This window comes from Perissodus microlepis, chromosome 6 (assembly GCF_051167445.1).
Source record: "Perissodus microlepis isolate ML-2025 ecotype Zambia chromosome 6, ASM5116744v1, whole genome shotgun sequence".
NCBI classification, from domain to species: Eukaryota; Metazoa; Chordata; class Actinopteri; order Cichliformes; family Cichlidae; genus Perissodus; species Perissodus microlepis.
Genome location: NC_140466.1, coordinates 15756232 through 15772346, shown reverse-complemented (window position 1 = coordinate 15772346; position 16115 = coordinate 15756232). Strand labels below are relative to the sequence as shown.

Below are 16115 nucleotides of genomic sequence, written 5' to 3'. Positions count from 1 at the left end.
TATGGCAGCTGTGTCTGATTGTCTTTTGTGTTGCTGTCCATGTTGCTCACAATGATTTTTTTCACCCTTAAGCCTTGCATTGGTAGCACAGCACAAAAAGAGTTAGTCACTATCTCACACATGCACAGGTGCATTCACACATTAGCGCCGGCTGATATTCATGCAAATGTGTGCACGGGCTAATGCGTGCACGCATACAACTGACCAGTATTTCAGTATTCATAGCATGTCAGTTTGGATGTCAGTCCAACAAGTGGTGTCACACAGCTGCGTGCGAGTCTGTGTGTGTGTGTGTGTGAGAGAGAAAGAGAGGAGAAGAGAGATAAGAGGAGAGAGAAGGAGAGAGAGGGGAGAGAGACATCCTACAGAGAATTCCTGCTGTGCTGCTCCTCAGGTTCAACAATGTGGGTCACACTGATGCACATCTGCACTCACACTTTTTCCCTTTCGCTCTCTCTTGCACACACACACACCCCCACACTCACGCAAATTTAGGAACAAAATGTTTCCCAAAAGAGCCAGAAGAAAAAAACACAGCAGTAACTGGTTTGAAAAAGTCTCACCTTCTATGTCTTTTTGTTGGAAGCAGTGCTGCTGCAAAGTAACGGCTGCCACCTCACAGTTTCTGTCTCTAGGAGGTTTTGCTCCTGCAGCGGACTTCCATTCTGAGGTTTTGTTGTGGTCTCAGCTCCGCTTCTTTCTCTTTTCCCCTTCTCGTTTCTTTCAAAGCAAAAACGCCCCTCACTTCCGCCGCTCCGCCACTGAGAAGCCCTCGGCGGTGAGTGTGAATAGAGAGAGATAGAGAGCTTGCCCGCTGCCAGGCACTCTGCCTCCAGCCAGCCAAGTCTATATCTGTCTGCACTCTGCCGCTAGGTCACTAAGCTAAATATGATGATCTTCAACAGCACTTCAAGGCTAATTAGTCAAGTGAAGGGATCCACGGGCTTGGTGAGGGAGCCTGCTCAGTTGCCGGTGGATATGAGGAGAGGGAGAGGGAGAGAGAGAGAAAGAAAGCGAGAGAGAAAATGTGTGTGTGCATCTGTATGCGTGTGTGGAAGAGGAAGAGGAGGAGGAGGAGAAGCAAAGAGGAGAAGAAGAAAAAACAGAGTTGGAAGAGGGAACAAGAGAATGAGAACGCAGGAGTGGAGACTGAGAGTAGAAAGCAGCCAGAATGTGTATGAGAGAGAGAGAGAGCAAGAGAGAGAGCAAGAGAGAGAGAGAGAGAGCATTAGATAAAGAGAGAAGGAGGGACTGTATTTGTGTCAAGCAACACAGTGGCTAAAATGGTAGATGCTGTGCACTTTAGTACCCTAGGAAACCACTTTGACACAGGAAGACATCATGTACTCTGTGAGAGCGAGTGTACCGTTGTGTGTTGTGTAATTATGGTAAAGTGGAAAGCCAAAGCAATGGAGAAAAAAAAATAAACTAATGGCATGGTGCCATTTCGTATGTGTGCGTGCGGGTGTGCTTATGTATCTAAATTCAACGGTGGGTTCAGGTGAGCTGCAGGGACTTGACTTTGGACAGTCAGAAGTAGGTTAATGATGCATCGTCAAGCGGAAAAGTGGGATGCATCCCCCACACGCTTCAATGTAGGTCACGGGCCTTCAGGTGAAAGTTCACGGGCAGCTTTCTGGGCCATTGTATGTATGTAAGAGCACACTGCATAATTTTTAATAAATTCTGCCTCCCTCAGGGCTAAAACGAAACCTTGTGCATTTCTGTAGCCGCGTATGCATATACATGTTGATGTTCTGGTAACCTTTGGTAAATATTTAGACATGCTGCAGAGGCTGAACTGTTGGACCACTGTGAAATAACCGGGCAGCACTGTTGCACAGGTCTGTACTTCTTTGTCTCATATAGGCATCGCAATTACATTCATCAATGGGTGGACGTAGCCTGCACAGATTATATTGTGCTTATACAATATAATCTGCTTATACTTTACTTCTTTATGCTGTAGTGTCTTGTCTTGGTTGGCTGTTCACACTGACAGAGGACATGACGTCCACTGAAGATGCATTCGGACTACTGGCACATCATACAGCTGCGGCTTCACATTGACTGCAAAGAAAAAAATGACAAAGAAAAGAAAAAAAGATTGTTGTTGCATTCACAGACACACAGAGCTCTGAAACAGAAGGAACTCATATTTCAATCATACATACTAGCACAAACACACACATGCACATACAAGACCAAACAACAAAAAAACACCTAAAATCATAACCTTTTCTAAATGCACTGTAACAAAATTTGTGTTCTAAGTTTTGTTTTGTTGTTGATAGAATTTGCTGATTTTGTTGTGGCTATGTGGGCTTCCTCTGGGGCTCCAACCCACTCTAACTTGGATAAGAAACAAAACAAAACAGTGATAGATATATGTAAGTGTTTTTAGTCCTTGTCAGACACACACACACACACACACACACACACACACACACACACACACACACACACACACACACACACACACACACACACACACAACAACAACAACAACAACAACAACATAATCTCAGAGAGATTGAGAGAGCTTTTGATCTGAAATTACCAATCCATTTTTCAAACCTCTTCCTTTTAAATTTCCACCCACTACTTCCAAAACCCCACCCTTAGATGGCAAGCTGAAACCAACCTTGTTGACGATATCTGCATCCCTCTTAAATATATAAAAGCGAGGCAATAATAGCAAATTGCATCTTCAGACTATAGCATTATGATGAATGAAATCTGGTGTTTGGCATCCCTATTGCTAACACAGTTTTTTGAATACATCTTCCTCTAACAGGAAGCCACCCACCTTTCTAATGCACTCAAACGAATCATTCACAGCTGGAGAGGGACAACGGACCACATGTGGTAAAGTGTGTTTCTTTTTTTCTGAAAATCAGAGATAATATCACGTGGTGTCACAGATGTCATGGTTCCCATGGTAACTTAATACATTCATTGAGTGGTATATCAAGGAAAGAAATGTGAATACGCAGAAACGTGTATGCTATTACAGCACAAACGCAATGTAGATTCAACAAGTGCCACTTAATAACGACCTTGCCTTAATGACACCACTTGTAAAACACAAACATGAAAAAAACACTTTAGCAACTAGCCTAACTCACTGCTCTCGGAAGCAACAAAAAAGTGTTGGGCATGAAAAAAAAATAAAAGAAAATCATATCAATAACTGCACAGCTAATAAATCTGAATAAAAAAAAATAAGGATAAGTGGATTTTTTTTGCACAGATACAAATTTCCTGTCACCACAGCACCTGCTTCCTGCAAGGACATCATAAGAACTGCAGTATTTTTTTTGTGACTACATTAATATCTGTCTTTTATAACCTCCCAAAGGAGAGCTACTTTTTCCATCCCATCACTTTAACCCAAACACTGCAGGTGTACATTTTTCTGTAATATCTCTTCTATGACAGCTGATGCTTTTAGATATGCCCGTCTGGTCTAATACCGCGATGTATGTCTGACAAAATAACTTAGATTGCATCACGCTTTCTAAGAACAGAAAAAGCACGAAAAGTTGACAAAGTCAAGGGCAAAACAAGCAAGGTAAGACACTGCAGAGCTCTTTAAATAGAGCAAGCACACAGAGGTGGGCGCGTGTAGCCTGCAAACGCTGAGACACACAAGTGCAGTGGACATGCACACAAACAGAAACACATGCAGTACACTTATCATCTTTACAGTCATTTTGAACACACTCCTTATAGCCCCATCTATAGGAACTACAGCTTTGTGTTTACAATAGACTTCACAAATCTTTATTAAGTTTGCAGCTAATGTTTTATTAGAGAGTGGCAGAATCTAAATCTTCACAGGTCACAGGTTTGCAGTAGAAAGGACTTTTCAGGCATGGAAGTAATGTAAAAACAGTCATGTGATGCTGATAGCCTAATCAGCATTTACATCACAAGTGGATCACATGACTGTTTGAATACAGGTGATGGTGAATAAAGGTGAAGCTTAACATTACTTAAATGCTTGAAAACACACACATAAACACACACACAATTGTTTGCAAGCACCAGATGAAGTCCAAAGATTTACTCCTTCACTGTCACATCTTATGTCAGCACTGTTTTCAGCCCCAGGTTATACCTTTGTGCTGACAAGCGTCTGCCCTGTTAATGTTTGCCTTAACAACTGTGCTCACACTGGTTTGTTAGAAGACATAAGGTGTTTTCACCAATGAACCGCAACCCCAATGTTTTCTAGATACAGAGCATCTAATGACCAGGGTGCATGTAAAAACAAAGTCTCCTACTCAGTCAAATGGAAACTAGCCAGTCTTTATCCTGTCAGTTGTTTGTGTGATGCTGGATTGCCAAAAATGTATGAATCAAGTGTATTATTTCGTGCTGTTTGCTACAACTGTGGAAAGTACCTGTTTACCTGATTATGTGTGAGAACACCTACACGGCAAACAACCTGACTGAACCTCACTGAGATAATTCTGTCTCTTAAAAACCACAAAACCCTGTCAGTAAACCGCCCATTAGAAACCAGTCTTCCCACTTCCTCTTTACATTTGTATTGTGTTTACATAAGCACGCAGACAAGAACAGCGCTTTTTTCAAACTATGCTATTAAAACAGATGCAGGCAAACAAAGAGCCGTGCTGGTACTTCTACACGTGAACACAAAGGTACAAAAAGCCTGTGCATGCAGTATTGTTAAAGAAACGCTGCTACCCTGCCAAATGCCTCCCCTACAAACACAGACAAAGGACTAGTTGCTGTATTGTTATCTATATGATTTTAGCCTGCGTGCTCCCGCTCTCTCTCTGGTGTGGTGTGAAGACTCTATCTTGGGGAATCAGAAGTAGGCCGAGTCAGTGGATGCGCTCATTTCATATAATATCACTGTAGGGGATCACAGCCAAGGACATTCTTACTTCAAATTGTCATGGTAGGGACTTTCAGATATAAAGAATTAATCAGATTTTAAGCAAAATGGGATTATAAAGAAGAGACAGCACAGGTCAGCTAAGCTGTGATTCATGAGGCTAAAATACATCTCTAAAGAACTTGTTACGCTTGGACATCAGGGGTTCATACCCTACATTTGGGAAAATTAAAAAAGCAATTAATGGCGGGAAAATGAGGATGAAGTATATGTAGTATAAATGAAATATGACTAAGCTGTAATGATACATAAAAATAGCTTGGCCTAGTTTTATTTCATGGGTTTATAGAGTAGCTGAATAGCGCCTTTGGTCTGTCCTTTCTGTCACTCATAAAATTATTTTATCACTGATATAAAGTGCCCTAAGACTTTTTCACACGTGAACCATAGATAATGTCATGTGAATCAGGTCAAGACATTGTCTGAAGCTGTCCTTTCTCACATGTGACAAAGAGCCGGAGCTAGATTGCGTCAGCTAATGGGAATACATCGTCGGGTTGCAATGAGCAATGGGAGTACAGGAGGCCAGACAACTACTCAGTAGCTGTAAATTTACTGGACTAAAGGCACTATCGGCCCAACTTTGCACAACTGGACTCACATGTATTTCTAGGGAACTGGCAGGTTAAAGACTGATTAACGGCCAGTCTCACTGAGTCAGACATTAGTATTTTCCCATGCACTTCCTCTTAATAATGTCTAGAAAAATCTGCTGCAGGGCACATGTGAAAACAACTTTAGTAAGGATTTTGGGCCCAGTGCCTACCAGCTCACCAAAAGTACACCTTGAAATAGATTCTGTCCAAATTAACACACAGAGCTGGTGACTGTGACGATGATAGTGCATTAGATTTTTGGGGGTTAAACAAAATTAGTCTTAATGGAGCTTTTAGGAATATGATGACCTTGGCTTTCTTGTGGTGTCTGGTGTTTTGGCTCCTGACACAAGGACAGCCTAGCTGCTTGCCGACGGTGCAGAGACATACTGAGCTTCTTTATCTGGAAAGCTGATATAAGAAGGGGTATGTGACACTGTCTGAGATTAGGACTTCAGAATGGTATAACTGTGCCTGCTTTTCACCCTTTTTCCTTGATATGAGGCAATACATCATAATACACGCATCTATATTCTCTACTATTCATCTGCATCTCAACATTCATTTTTCTGCACAAGAGCCTGAATGATTACCAGTAGCAATGGGGCTTTGTTTGTGGGGCACTGTTCAAAACATAGTGTGGTTACAAAGTGCTGTACAGAAAGCAGGACAATAGATCACAATCCAAGCTCAAAAAGAAAAGCAAACACAGTTAAAATAACAATATATGAAAGCACGGCATAAAACCTGGACAGACAGACTATGAGAGGTAGGATAAGTAATGAAGTAATGAAGAAATGGATGATAAAGAAATAATAGAGACTATTGTATTATTTATTTAAAAACAACTTTTGGTTAAAGTAAGCTTTGAAGAGTAATTTAAAAGTAGATGCAGAGTTTGTTAGGCTTTAATATGTTCACAAAACAAACAAAATTACTACCAACGGCAACAAGAAATTCTTCTTTGTGTCTTTCCCCCCTGCTTTTTAAAATATTGCAAACAGAAAAATAAAGGTTAGGGACATGACACATTAGCTATTCCAAATAAATGTGCAACCCACTCCTACATTACCCTTGTCTCATTTGCTTATTAATATTCCAAACAGCCTCTCGTGTTTCCATCAAGCAACCAGAATGCAGCTGAATTAGTTGATTTCAGGCACCTGTTTACATCAGACACTCAGGAGCATTTAGGCAGATGACCCACGGGTCACACTTTATAAACTAATCCCTGGCTCCCATCCTATATAAATAATAAATACACACATAGCTTAATGCAGCCCTGAGCAGTTACAGTCTATTAATTTTACAGCTACATATTGGGCAATCCAATATATACCACCCACTTAGCTCACAGCTAGAGGTGTGATTAATATAAAGACTGGTCAAAATAATATAAACACCTGTCAGCATAACACAAAGGAGCTGAACAGCATCACAAATAATCATAAAGCTGGATCACAATATATAGGGTACCTAATTACGTGCAATTAGCTGCACTTTTACTGCGCAGTCCTCTGAAGTGTTATAATTGCTCTGAGTTCGGTTATTTTTAATAAGCTTCTTTTCCTTTGAAAACAGACAGGAAGCTGAGCTAGCTGTGTTAGATGGGGCTGCCACTGGGTAAATGTATTGCAGATCTAACAGCGGGTTCAAATCAGATAGCATCCACCTCTGCACACATAAGAAAGAGAGAGAGAAAAAAATCATGCATATTAATTTTGCCACTAATGAAACTGAAACTGAAAGGGATGCTAATAATGATAATTATATTTTTATTCATACCCTGGTTAGACTTTCGTGATAGTCATACCTTTTAAACGACTTGCAGCAATGCAACAAGCATTGAGACTTGGTTTAATACAGTGCAGCTACACAGCTACAAGGAAACGCAAAGAAAAGTAAATACTACAGTAACTGGAGTTTTCGCCGTTACTCTTATGTTAATGTAACGGATCAGAGCCAGAGCCGCAGGTCACAGCTCAGTCCTCGGCAAATAAAAGAGGAAAGCATCTCAACCTGTTGCTTTTGAGGAAAGCTGTTTGACGGTTTTGCAGCCACTCAGAGCGACAATACCAGGAAACATGAGGCGGCAGCTGCTGTTGTGAGGAGGGCTGGCCTCACGGTAATGACTGGAGTCAGGTAACCGCCGGACAGACCGACTCTGGTCCTCCTCACACACGCATACACTCCAAAAAAGCGGGTTTGGAAGAGCAGGAGAGCGCCGAAAGGCAGGACTCTTTCACTTTTTCAAGCGCTTTCTGTTTGACGAGGACTTTATTTTCTTTCAAAGTAAAAAGTTTCACACATTTGACGACGCGTCGTCCAGCCTTCATGTGACGACTGTCACATTTTGGGGGCAGCTCCGCGCTGAAGCTACTCAGGTGTACAGTTACACTACCCGGGGAGTTTGTGTCGCATTTTTTGTAACTCTTCTTGCTCTCTTCATAAAATTGATTGAGCCGGAAGAAGGGTCGCTTTTTTTTTCTTCCCGCATTTTTTTTTTAAACTTTTCTATTTTGTGTAATTCAGCTTTCCCACTGTGTTGGACTTATAATATCATCAAGCGGGCAAGCCTGAGCTGGTGAGTAACAGCGTAATATTTTCATTTTCCCCGTGAATATTCTTTGCGTGATTTGCAACAAGAGTTTGGTGTACGTGGTCGGTTGACACCTTTTGAGTTTGAGCCAAGAGGTGGAAGTGAGCCCAGCCAGAGTGTTGGGACAGCCCATGCTGCTGTTGACTTGTCTGACCTCTGTTAAGCATTGTACATTAATGAGTTACCTTTTGACTAAAGCCATTAAGAAATAATTTTAAAAGGGTCGGATATGTTATTTTTTTCGGACACTCCTGATCAAAAACATTAATACAACTCACAGAGAAAATTTTGGTCCTGCATATTAGGACTTCTTTATCATTTAACACCCCCCCCCCCCCCCCCCCCCCCCACCACCAAAAACCCCAACTTTTCACAGTTAAGTATCAGACTATTTGCGTCTCAGTTCTCCAATATCTTTCTATCAGTTTTGTGAGATAGGGTAATTACGCCCATGAGGCACAAGTCTGCAGTTCATTTAGAGTAGCTTCAAGAAATGTGGTTTGAGATAGAGGCTCCATCCTTTTGCATGTTTGTAGTTATTGTTGCAGCTGCATGTCACCAGCGGTGCTCGCAGACACCCCGCACACGGATACACAGCAGGCAGATTTTAAGGTGTGCATATCAGATCAACCACACGTTTGTTTTTCTCGCTCTCATGACTCACCAACTTACAGCAGAACACATTGCTGTTTCATCATTTTCACCAACAGCCATGCAGGATCTGTGTTCTGAGTTTCGCTTTTAAACAGCCAGTATTTAACTTGCAGCCTATCAAACAAAGGCTGCTTAGCATGCAGCTGAGTATACTGATTTACAAGCCGAGCGCCCAGCAGGAGCTCCTGACATGGCTCGTCTTCTGTCAGGTTGAAGAACTGGGGGCCTTGAGGCCATTTGGAGAAAGAAGTAGACTGAAATGTCAACCAAGAGCAAGTTGTGCTGCATTCAGCTGCTGTCACATTTTCATCTGTTTGATTCCAACTTGTGTTTTTCTGCTCTTGTACAGTGACAGTTTTCTTTTTATCTTAAATAAGCATTAAACTCGCTAATGTCTTCTGTGAGAAGCCAGACAGCACATCTGTCTAAGATAGCCTCCGAATTTTCCACATTATGTGGACACAAATGAAACATGCATGAAGGGTATTTTTTAATTTCATACTTTTAATGGTGTGGATGTCTTTGTTGCATTTTGGCTGTCACAGCAGTCTCTCTCTTGCTTTGTGCCATAGTAATAAAGCCAACTCCTGTGTAGCAAAAAGTGATGGCCTGTTTGTTGTTGTTCAGCTGAAAAGTTTTATCTTTGATGCACAAACAATATACCATAGCAGCCAGATCGGCATGCACGTCGCTTGCAGAGCATTTAGATTTTATATGAATCTGCAGAAATCTACACAAATGTGCAAAAAGGAAGAGAGAGTGGGCTGTTAAAGGCAGATAAAAGGGCAGGAGAGACTGTGTGGTCGTCAGCAACACCAATCAGCAAGAGCTTTATCTTTTCAAATCCTGTTGAAAAGAGCAGTGGAGAGTTAGACTCTGACAAGGCAGAGGGAGATTAAAAAACAGAAAGATAAAGGGGAGGAGACAAAAGTGTAGCTGGGAGTGATGAAACCCTCCACTTCTTTGCTTGGCAAACTGGGTGATGGATGAATTTCCAGCAGGAGGGAAATTCCTCACTGTCAAATCGCCTCCAGCATTTCTCCGTGAAAGTCTGTCCATCCCTGGTTTAAGTGAGATTGGATTTACACATTTCTTTGCCCCTCACTGAAGCATTGACACCAGAAACCAACTCCTCCATGATTGTTAGCACATTGTCAAATTTTAGCTGAGCTTTTTACACAAGTGCAACTTTTTCCATTAAAAGTATGTTCCGTGGAGCTTTGCCTGATTAATGATTCCCTCTGCTCACTGTGTGGTACTGCTTGGGCGTACTACCTCACACACACTCTGTGCCTCGTGTTTCTATCTCAGTGTGCAAAATGCACATCTTGCTTCAGGTTATTATTTTGGCTAAACGGAGAATTAGACTCAGATTGCAGAGCATGGGCAGAGCTGGTTCCTGTGCAAACAACAGATTACTATGATAATGGTCACATGTAAAGCTTTTTTTTAGTCTTTCCTATTGCGACAGAAAGGTCTCAGCATTCTAGTATTATTTGGTTTAGGTTTCATTTACCAGTATTTAAATTTTAGCAACTGGAATTCGAATTTTAGGCAAAGCTGTTGTGTCCCACTATGACTTTATGACTCATACTGCAGTTCCTCCACCAATTAGGTATTGCATCAAAGACATCATACATGGATAGATTCTTACTTAGTTCCTAATATGGGCCAAGCTTTAAAACAGAACTTAAAAGCGTCTCTGGTTAGAGCCTTCCAGCTTTTTGCACTGCTATGTTTTTAAAACTTGACATGCCCTGTTTGTAACACAGGCTTTCTTGTTAGAAATCTTTTTGCCCAAGCCAGCATAACCTTCAAGATATAACCTAGTTTAACTTTTCAGATTTTAGTAGTGAAGATATTGATTTGTGTAAAAGGATGGATTCTCCCTTTAAGAAGAGTTAATCGTAGAATATTGTTTCCTAGTTTGCTTACATGACCTTGGAGGATGTTTCAGCGATATGTCACCATGTCACTTCGAAGATGCCTCACATGGCAGCCATACCCTAATACTGAGCTATCAACAGTGGTATAAGATTCATCTTTTTGTCAGGTCTCTTTAGCTTGTCTTGTTTAGGCACAGACGACTGTTTTTCTCTTCAAATCAACGCCTGTGTGTGGTATTCCTTTCATTTGCAATAATAATGACTTAAAGCCTCAGAAAATCCTCGCTGACAGTACGAACAGGGAGGGGGTGGATGGAAAAGCATTTACTATCTTCAGTTTACTGGGTAAAGAGTAAAGATCCCTTCTTTTGTCTGCACAAGAAAAGTATTAATCAAGCGGTCAAGGATTAGGGAGTTAAGTAATGTGTTATGGCAGCGAAGGAGTCTGAGGAGATAACAAGAAATATCAGAGCTGCCTGAAAGCTGTCTGAATACTTTAGCTTCTTAGCTTGCCAGCATTTAAAACATCCCTCTAATGCATCTCTTTTTAAATTGTGGTGTAAGCTTGCAGTCTTCATTAAGATGTCACCTGTGCCTTTGTGGCTTTTATCATATATTAAGCGTTGGAGGAAAGTCAACTTGTAAAATTCAAATTTATACATAGAAAAGGAATGTTAATGAACCGCCACAGAATAATCTGGCCTTTCTGATGGACATACAATGGTAACGATTAACCAGATAACCTTTTGATTAACCAACCAAAAGGTTATCTGAATCAGTGTCTCAGTTGTGATTTTTCTTTGTGTTACTCTTTATATGATAATAAATTAACAACACAAGCGCTCCATGACAAACCTTGTGCTTTTAGAAATGTGGGAGGGTGATACGAACCAAACAACTGATCAATAATGGAGAACAATGAGAGTAACTGCGAGCTGCAGCTCTGTTCCAGAAACTAGAATGATTTGGTGTTTCTATTCATCTGCAAATGAAACAAAGATGATAACATAAGTAATACAACCACAAGACATCAGAAAAAACAAAACAAAAAAAGCCCACAGTCGTGGTTACTAGGTTACAAAGTCAGGTTGGCCATCGAGCAATGCACAGATGTAACAAAAGAATCCCACTAATGCACACTGTACGCAACAATTACTCTGAACAATGTGGTAATCTTTATCTGAAGTATTGGATGTTTAAAACACTGGAATAGCATGGTTGCAAAACAGGAAATGGATATGTTTTAGATTATGTGGACTAAAGTGGTTGAACAAAACAGCCCAATTAAAAAAAACAAAACTGTAAGGACTGTGTCCACATTTTTGGTGAGTCTGTGTCTTTGTGGTGGGAGAAGCTGAAGTGTTCTCACATTTTTGTGATTCCAGAAATCTGTCTAATGTTAGGCATCCTTCCATAGCTGCAGCCAATGTGTGATGCTCTTGTCTAGTCAATTATATGGTAAACCACATCTTCTCACTGGCACTTCACAACTAATTTGGAAGAACCTCACCTGTAGCTGAATTGCACAAACTGCCAGTGACAGATCTACATCCCACACTGAAAATATAACTGATGTACCAAGCATAGTTTGTCTGTAGGGGCTTGGTGGCTGTGGTTTAGTCCTGGCAGAAATGCTTATTGCAATCACAGCATAAACACGGTATTTTCATCATCAGAGGGGGTTGACATGTGTTGTTTTCTTTTGCTGCCTAGAGGTATGTGTCCTTGTCCGCTATTCAGTAAAATATAATTAGTACAACTACTGCTTGGTCAAGAAAGGTCCTATGCTCTTACGTCTGCCCCTCCCAGTAAAGAAAGGTCCAGAACACATGATGATGTCTGTACCTGGAAACCCATCCATATTACTTGTTCCCTTATTATTGAAGTTTACTTTGTATAATTGTTTGCAGTCACGAGTTTTTATACCAATTAATGTTCAACATGTTGTTTTGAAGTTGCATTTAAACCCCTTTTCTGTGTCTAATGGCAACCATGAGAGATTGTGAGCTGTAACCTTTCTGGATATTTGAAGAAACGCGTGTATCATACCTGCCCTGAAAGGTGTTGTTCTTACTGGACTCTTCACTCTTACTGGATTTCTGTCAATAAGTCTAACTAGACACAGAGCTTGTGATGGAGTTGCAGGTGTTACGTGCCAGACTTTAATGGCCAACTCCAAAGTTTGGCTCTGTAGATAAAGAGAGTTATTACCTTCATACATTGACTAATAGCCTGTTTAGTGTGGTAAAGTGTTATTGAGTCAGCTGCTATTGAAACCCTGCTATGTTGAGTGCTGAGAACCTTGCCAAGCCTATACTTCTGCTACAAAAGACTTTTCAAGCATATATGGTTGGAAATAATATTCATTTACACCATTTTAATAGATTTCAGTACTGCAAAGAACCAAATATTCTTGTACAGAATACAGTGGTGTAGTTAAGTTTTGGCCATATGCAAAACATTTTCCAACCAGATAGGCTCAGTCCACAAACTGACAAGCTAAGGGACCAAAATCATTTCACAACTTGCTGCCACTAAATTAACAAACAACGGGGATACAATGAGTCAGTGATGGAAAACTATTTATTCGTTGACCTCCTCTCCACTGGAAAAGTATGCAGTTTGCAGCCAGTCATAGAGGCGTCCTTCCTAATCAGTTGATTATGTCTGTTGGTGTCAGCAGGTCTGATTCTGCACCCACAGCAGATCACAGCAGAGTATACTGCACTCACTAATGGACTTTTGGAAAAAATCTCCAACATTTTGCTGCTTGTAGTAAGGGATCTGAACTTCCTTAAGAAACAGAGCCTGCTCATCTCGTTATTGTATGCAGCCTTAACTTGTATACAGCACTGGTCTTCCAGCCCGTTGTTGATGTGGACGCCCAGGTACTTGTACTCTTCCACCATATCAACATCCTGCGCCAGGATAGACATGGGTTGTGTAGCTGTCCTCTTCCTTCTGAGGTCATCTCTCTGGTCTTATTCACATTCATAAGCAGATTATTTCTCCCAGACCACTCCACAAAATCACCCACTAGTGTTGTATACTCCTTCTCATGCCCATAACTAATGCATCCAACCACTGCAGAATCGGTTGTACTGAAAGTCTGAGGTGTACGAGGACTTGAGATAGCATGACATGTGGAGTTTATGTACCTCATATTAAGAGTGGGATTTTGGATTTATGTGACAAATAGGAACCAAGGAGGTAATAGTCTGATAACTCGTTCTACATTTGGAGGATATGAGTGAATAAGGTCATGGTTTCTTAATGTGGTTTCTTATCTACCTCTTAATTCTTAAGCTTCATTGTATTTCACAGAATAAGCATTATGTGATCTACAAAACAACCCCTTTTATTTTATTTTGGCGTCCTGGTGCAGCATCATCTTTTGTCTAAAATGAGCAGTTTTAGCTCTTGAACCTCTCCTTAAGCCAAGATGATTATATTATGAATTTTCCCAGTCCGACATCACACATGTAAGAGTATCTAAGCACAAGCATTTCAAGTATGGGATGACTTACACAGAAAATGAGTTTATTATTTGCAGTTTTGGCCATCTTTAAATATGAGCATCCAACATAATAATAGTGTGTGTGTGAATGACAGAAAGTTAGAGAAATTGTAATAGAGCCCCTTTAAGTGGAAAAGAAAATCAAGATGAACAACATTGTACTCTACCCAAGGAGTGGTTTGGAGCAAAGGCCAGGGGACAAATGTATAAAACTGTGTAGATTCACATCTAAGTGTGAACGAAGGAAGAAATGTGTATATAGATTCTTTTCAGAACATCTGTTCATCTTCATCTACAAGCGCCATTAATTGAAATCCTGCACACCAAATGTAAACTCAAGAAACTCAGAGAAGGGTAGAAAAGGAGAACTGCTTTATTTGATGTTCTTACTTCTGGAATCAGGACTGAACAAACACTACTGAAGGAAAAGACTTCTATGCAATAGCAAAGGAACCAGGCAGGGGTGAAAAAAAAGAAGAAGTGGTCAGACTACAAATGTGAGGCAAAAAAGCATATCAGCACAAAAAAAAGCTTGAGGGCAACATGAAGAGGAGCGGCAAACCCTGTTTTATCTGTGATAGCTTACTCCACTTGTGTTGAGCCAGAGATGAAGACGGAGACACAGGTGCACAAACTGTTGAATGTTTTTTATTAGATAAGCTTAAGATAAATAAGGCAGTTAATTATTTAGCCTAATAAACTATTCCACAATGCCAGAGCAGCCGTCTCTATGGACAACCATTACACACGAATGCAGCTGTTTATAACAATTACATAAGTATGAGTGTGTGTCTGTGCGCTTGTGTTTGCAATCCAAACTAAACTAAACATGTTGAAGTTGGCTGAAGTTAAGAAGTCTGAGAATATGTGAGGTGTGCATTTTTCTCTGTTTTTTTTTTCATAATGATGAAAAATATGTTGTTAAAAGGAGAATGTTAAAGAAAACATTAGGTCCTACAACACATCCCTGAGGAACGCCAAAGGTCAGCAGAGCAGAGTCACTCAGTGAGCAGTAGAAAAAGTTAATTTTGAAAAAGAGGGTTGTTTAAGTCAGCGGTCCCCAATCCCCGGGCCTCGGACCGGTACCGGTCCGTGAGTCGTTTGGTACCGGGCCGCGAGAGTAGAGGCTCAGGTGTGAAATGTATGGTTTTCAGGGTTTTGATCGGTTTTCAGCGTTATTTTGTTATCGTTTTTATCGTTAACTCGGTTTTCCTGGGTCTTTTCACGTGTGTTATGAATAACTCTTCTTTTTTTCAGTACCGGTACTAGTTTTATTTTGTTGTATTTATCCGCGACACCTTAAAGGCCGGTCCGTGAAAATATTGTCGGGCATAAACCGGTCCGTGGCGCAAAAAAGGTTGGGGGCCGCTGGTTTAAGTGACAGATTTCCCTAACTCTCTATGACTATGTTTAAAAAATATGAGTTTAAAAATGTTAGACTCTTTGGTAGGGTAAACCAGGTTTGTCAAACATAATGCCCCGGGGCCAGAATCGGCCCGGCAAGGACACTTTGAAAAATGTGAAGCTTAAATTGTAGACTTTTTCATTTTTTCCCCACTATCTACTATAGAAATTTAACTATAGTACATGTTTTGTTTTCTACAACGGGCCCCCATTTAACAAAACAGAAAAAGAAGGGATTTTTTTCTGTGAATTAACAAAAACTAGCTATGCTACCAGAACTTCACCTGTAATTTTACGCATTTTTTTTGTTACAATTTAAGCACAAATGACAGATGTCTTTCATTCACTACCATGACACAGCATTTTAATGTGTAGTTAAACATCTTTACAAGTTTGACTCATCTGGCCCTCCTAAGATCAAAGTAAGCTGTATAAAATGAGTTTGACATCCGGGGATAAACTATACCATAATAACTAAATCAGCCTAGCTAAGTCTGGCACTGATAATACCCAAATGAAATGCAGCAAA

The 16115-nt window shown here is 40.6% G+C and overlaps 2 protein-coding genes across 6 annotated transcripts in view; one reads left to right on the top strand and one right to left on the bottom strand.

The window, feature by feature from the left end:
* plppr2b (phospholipid phosphatase related 2b) overlaps nucleotides 1-1165 on the bottom strand; it is a 61454-nt gene extending 60289 nt beyond the window's left edge. The window contains exon 1 of one of the 2 annotated variants that reach the window (XM_084931027.1): nucleotides 564-1165. The gene's annotated coding sequence lies outside the window, so the exon portion shown is untranslated. The remainder of the gene's footprint in view (nucleotides 1-563) is intronic. The other variant, XM_084931028.1, reaches the window with a different exon arrangement.
* A 6334-nt stretch (nucleotides 1166-7499) lies between these two features.
* Nucleotides 7500-16115, top strand: part of palm3 (paralemmin 3) — a 33615-nt gene continuing 24999 nt past the window's right edge. For 3 of the 4 annotated variants that reach the window (XM_084931024.1, XM_084931023.1, XM_084931021.1), the window contains exon 1: nucleotides 7675-8110. The gene's annotated coding sequence lies outside the window, so the exon portion shown is untranslated. The other variant, XM_084931022.1, reaches the window with a different exon arrangement.